Raw genomic sequence first — 5,793 nt, 5'->3', positions numbered from 1 at the left:
CAACAATTAACAAAAATGTACTTGTATTTTGAAATGGTAGCCCTATGTCTTTTGAGACTTTCCTTCTGTAAAAACGAGCCCATAGGTCATCTGTGCAGCAGGTTATTATGACCCCTAGTTATGTTTTGTTGCTAGGCAACATGTAGAGGTCATATCAATCGTAGGAGACACTCATATGTGTCGTATCAGACAGTTGGAAACAAACAACTTTTGTTGTTGTTTAGGTTGTGTCTGTGCCTTTCACAGAAAAATAAATACATATGAAGATGTGGGTTGATATCATTTTAGGTTTGTTGGTATAAACCCTTCAAAAGATCATCATGATAATGAACGAAGATGATCTTAAAACAACACTATCCAAACTGTATCAACAGTCATGTCTTGTATCATTACTACAGTACTTGCAGCAGTATCAAATCAATGCTGATGAATTTGACTAAATGCATTCTCTTTTGTGGGTCTGCAGAAAATCAAAGACTCATAGAGTCACACCTAGGAATGTGGACTGCTGGTATACATTTAACAACTTTTGCACAGCCGCAGCATCAGAGCCAGCACGTTTAACACAGTGTTGAAATTACATGCCCGTCACTCTCTGAGGTATTGCAATTTGTTTGAAGTGGAGCAGCTCCAAATTGTAATTCTGTTCTACTGGAGAAAATCCTTGTCCCTGACACATCTTTAACAGCCTCTTGAACCATTTTTTATACAGTTCACAGCATGATAAATGACCTGCGCACCTGCATCTCTGCTGCTTACCGCAAAAATACATCCTGTAATTTATCTGCTTGCTACACATATGCCCACCTTTTCACCTTCTCTAGCCCCACCACTGAGAGTCGTTACTCAAGACAGGCACTGACCCCCCACCCCCCACCCCACCCACCTCCACGTTTAGCCCTGGGGCTGGATATCTATAATTCATCTTTTATCTGCCACTCACAGTGGTTGCTTGCTGTTCCACACAGCCGTTGACCACTTCACAGGGTAGAGCCGCCTGCTGCCTCTCGCTTTAATACAAATCTCACAGGGCACCTAGATATTGATTGGAATCCAAGGTAAACAGCCTGGTTTGCATAATCATGCATTTCACAAGTGAACATTGCATAAAATGAGGCTGCAGTGCTCAGGCTGGTTTCAGGGGGATAAGGCATGCCAAACTGGCACCAGCACCGTTGCTTTATAAGGCCTTAATAGCAACAGGGGGCCTGACCCTGGATCATATCAAAGGCAGAAATGTTGAAGGAAAAACTGTGTGCTGCGTGTGGAAATTAAAGCTGAAACAAGAAAAAGCACAGCTTGACCGCCCTGTGAGGTTCGCTTTATAACTTTTCCCAGCTCAGAGCACATGCATTGTGCTGAATGCAGGCCAAACATTCAATATATGAGAACATGCTGTCTACTGGGAACCTATGTAGTAAGTTATTTATCCCCCATCATGATGTAGAAGGGAAAGGAGTACCAAATGTGGAACAGGCGACTTTCTTCAAACTGTCTTCTGGATCTGGGCGTTCTCTGGGGTTTGTTATGTGAACACCTAGTTGACTGGTGAAGGTAGTACATGAAAGAGATAAACTGTTTATTTATCGCCATTACTTTAAACAAGTGGTGGACGATCAGGTCAAAAGCTCATATCACAATCTTATAGGTAGAATCATGATCCACGATCTGAATCTCCCCACAGATTTAGCTGACTAGTTGTGCATATGGCTGCCTGGACAGAAAGCCTGTCACTTCAACTCAAAGGCCCAATTCACTAATTTCCATCCTGTTTCCACTTTTATTTTTAAAATCCTTACCAGAAGTTGTGATTGGTATCTTTCCGCTGCCTTCCAATGTTTGTCTGCTTGCCGCTACTCTTGCTTACTCTTGAATAGTTCTTATGGACTACTTGTTTGGATAGTGTTGTTTTTTAAAATTTTTATTTATGAGGTGCTATATGTAAGTGTTTTGATTTGAACGTTCAGTCTCTGCGCCAGCTCGTCCCTCTTCCTGTTCCCCTGCCTGCACCAGGTCTCTGGTCCAATGGACAGATTGTAACTCCACCATCTTCGGCTGGAGCTGGTGTCACTGGTTCTTGTTTTTCTTAGATGGAGAACTCGTACATGTTGAGCTACACCAAACCCTCTGAGGCTTCAGAGCAGAACAAGGACTGCTGTCACAAGCTGAAGTTAGCAGGCTAGCTGTTTAACCACTAAGAATGGGTTGGTTAGCAGTCTTAACTTTAAAAATTAAATAAATAATAATAATAAGTATAGAAACTATTAATGACGCGATCTGTACGATTCATATGAAAAGTGGATCATATGTAGCAAGGGACGTGCTGTACATTGTTCTCTCCAGTGACATTGAAAAGGGGCGACCAGATGATTGGGTTCTAAGTCAGAACTGAGGATTTGGAAAATATCCCTCCAGGGGTTTCCCAGGCAGGGATATTTGAATAAGGTATGGAACACTTTTTCAAAACCACAAATGTCAATGTACTGGCAGCACGAGAGGAAATGCCAGTGATAACCAAAGTCATTAGGATTAATCCTCTGGGGAGCACAAATGTCATTTCATGGCAATATATCAGTCTAAAAATTAACCCTAACCCGACATTGCCATCACTAAAGCCACACCACTGCCATGGGTAAAAGTCATGCGCTGCAATCATGCATTCCATACTATAATCTTAAATTGTTTTAGTCTGGCCCTGATTTCTCTGTATAGACCATTTCATAAAACTTCTAATACACAATCAAATAACCAGCTCAAGACCGAAATGCAATACATGTGGACTCAAACAGAAGAGCTGTTTGTATTTTTATATATTTGAATTTAGTAATTCCATTAGAAAACATATTGCCAGAGCGACCCGCAGGCTCACCTGGTAGAGCGTTTACCACAAAGGCTTATTCCTAACCGCAGTGGTCCAGATTCAAGACGACTATTTGTATGTGTTTACTCTTATTTTCTCATTAACAGACTCTTATTTCTATACTAACAAACACTGAGTTACTAACTGGCATACGCAACATAAATACACATCAATATGTACTATAATATTCACAAATAAACAATTAACGGTTAGTTAGTTTTTATCTATGAATATTATAGTAGTAGAATAGTAGTATTATAGGTAATGATTTGCTTAATGCTAACATAACATTGAAACTCCAATGTTAGGCTAACACAGATAGCGTCAAGATCGTTCTTAAAATAACTACTGTTTCAAATTAAGTTAGCTTCACCTCAAGGTTAGTATTACTTACAAACATATGCTCTTTAAGGTTCAGCAACTGTTGAGTGGAAAACAACAGGATTACTTCAGGGCTCTTACAGTGGGGAGAAACTACACCAAGTTTACTTGAACAAACAGTACAACACAGTAAACATTGAAACAGCTCTTTTAAAGGAACAGCACACCTTAAAGGGGACATATTATGCTCCTTTTCAACAAGTTTGAATAAGTCTCAGAGGTCCCCAAAGCATGTATTTGAAGCTTTTTGCTAAAAAATCCACTCCGATCCTATATTTCAGCATGCCTGTAAACCCCTCTTTTTGAGCCCTGTTCAGAACAGGCTGTTTCTGTGTCTGTAGCTTTAAATGCAATGAGCTGTGCCTGACCACGCCCCTCTCCGGAAGGGGCTGCCGTTCGGGCTTCTGGCACCGTGCTCTAATGTTTACGGTGACCGTGACCGGCAACCTGGCGTCGGTAGCGATTTGGTTCAACCACACAACTTTTATCCAGAATCTGAGCCAGAGGGAGAGGCTGCTGAAGAAGTTCAAACTCTACAACTGCAGCAGGACGTTTCTGAATGGTTGGTAACCAATTTTGTGTATTTTGACATTACATTTTGAGTTTGTTGATGAGTGCTGGCACACAGTTACTAACATGTAGCTAGGTAGCTAATGCTAACTGTTACTGTCTCGTCATTACTGGGAGCTCTTTTGGTAAATAAGCACTATTGTGAATAGTGTAATGTAGTTATCTGTCATGCCTCCTTAGATATACTTTTACAGTCTGAAAATGTTTTTTGTATGTAGACTGCTACAGGTGTTCAATGTCAGTACTAGTCAGATATTTTAATAGATGCTGACAAAGTAAATAATTTTTCTCCATGTTTTGAGCAGAGATGCTCATCATGACATCTTCCTTTATGAAGTAAATTTATTTTGTGTATTACAATGAAAGCTATAAATCAGCATAAACATGTCTGACAGCAACAGTAATCTTTAGTCAAAGACTAAACTGTGCAGTTTTCTACACTACACTGTTGTCAAGCTCCACATTATATGCAATAAGTGACATGTTATAAATTACCTCTGTTATATGCACTTGATATGTAGCCAAGCTTACTTCTTACCCACCTTAGCTCCACTGTCTGTCAGTGTTTGAATTTCACAAGCTTTATATTTTGGTGAATGTTACCATTTTTTCTATATTTTAGATAGGTGCTCCTGTGGAAACTGTGCAACCATGCCCACAGAAGCTGAGAACATCTGCTGCTAGGAGATACCACAGGTAGCATTCTCACTGGACAAACTAATCACTAATTTGTTTTGATTACATTACATTTATAATCAACCATAGAATTTACCATTTGCAATTCACTGTAGGTTACCAGATGGCTATGGGAGATCGTGGAAGATTTACCATGTATGGTAGACCGTCCTGGGTTGGAGCCGCTCTGCCTCAATGTGTTCTGCCTGCAACATGTACCGCACTGACTATGGTCCTTTACGGTTGAGAGGAATACACCAGTACGTTTTGCTTCTTTGTTAAAACATAGTTTCAATCTAAATAAAAGATGTTAGACAGTCTTGTTTTACTTCAGTGCACATAATTTTACAATGGTAATAACACACCACAAATAGAGTAACACACCCTCAAATAAATTAGTTTAGCTGCTCTTTGATTTGTAAAGTTCTTCTATCAGCAGATAGTGTGCATATAATATATGAATTCAGAGGAGTCATTTCTTTAGTAACAATCAAGCATTTATTTACATCAAATGAGGCAGTTATAATCAGTGATGATGAAAAAACTGTAGGATTCACTGGATCCATATAAAAAATTGTGAGACACAACATAGATATATGTTTGCAAGACTAAATGCCCTGTCCAGTTGTTTTAGTCAGTACAGGTATCTAGCCTATAGGAGCTTTGTGAGCTGGTGCTTCCTTGGTTGCAGAATCTGGATCGTCATTCCAGCCTGCCTGGTCCTACGCATCCATGCCGTGTTTCCTGACGCCACAGGCCGGTATGTGGGTTTTAGACTGGCCCATGATAGAACCGGGACACAGAGCTGGATATGACCTCCTCCTTCTCAGGCCGCTCCAACTGTGCAGTGAGGTCCTCTGGGATGGGGATGGCCAAAGCAGCTTCTGTGTATGGTCCCAGGTCACAAAGACTTTTTCAAATATGAGGTCCACCACATTCCCTGTTTGATAAAACACAAAAGATTTTTTTTACATTTTTCACTTTTTTTTTTTTTTTTTACAAAACAATGACTGACTCTGTTTCTAAATACCTCCTGACATTTTCTTTACTGTATTTTGTTATTGATGGAACTGTCATAACATTATATGTGCAATATTTAATACAATGTGTACAAAACATTTTTTGGTTGAAAAATAAAATAATATAACACTTATAGAATGTCGCCTCAGTCTTAACTGGTGTAGCTCTGCATTCTCCCTTCATGGCCTTTGGAAATTGGACCTTGAACAGTGGTTCACCTTCTTTTGTTTGGGCTTGTGGTCGGTCAGCATTTTCATTGTAGTACATGGCAGCCAGGTGACAGATGA

General features: G+C 39.9%; 1 long non-coding RNA gene across 1 annotated transcript; it reads left to right on the top strand.

Moving 5' to 3' along the window:
* Window positions 1-3,414: 3,414 nt before the first annotated feature.
* LOC130171620 (uncharacterized) lies at window positions 3,415-4,806 on the top strand. Its single transcript, XR_008828173.1, has 3 exons — window positions 3,415-3,803; window positions 4,438-4,507; window positions 4,603-4,806. It is a non-coding gene; the product is annotated as an uncharacterized LOC130171620 (long non-coding RNA).
* Window positions 4,807-5,793: the final 987 nt, after the last annotated feature.

The sequence above is a fragment of the Seriola aureovittata genome, chromosome 7 (genome assembly GCF_021018895.1).
Source record: "Seriola aureovittata isolate HTS-2021-v1 ecotype China chromosome 7, ASM2101889v1, whole genome shotgun sequence".
Lineage (NCBI taxonomy): Eukaryota > Metazoa > Chordata > Actinopteri > Carangiformes > Carangidae > Seriola > Seriola aureovittata.
The sequence above is the reverse complement of the archived record's forward strand: the minus strand, read 5'-3'. Positions and strand labels throughout refer to the sequence as shown.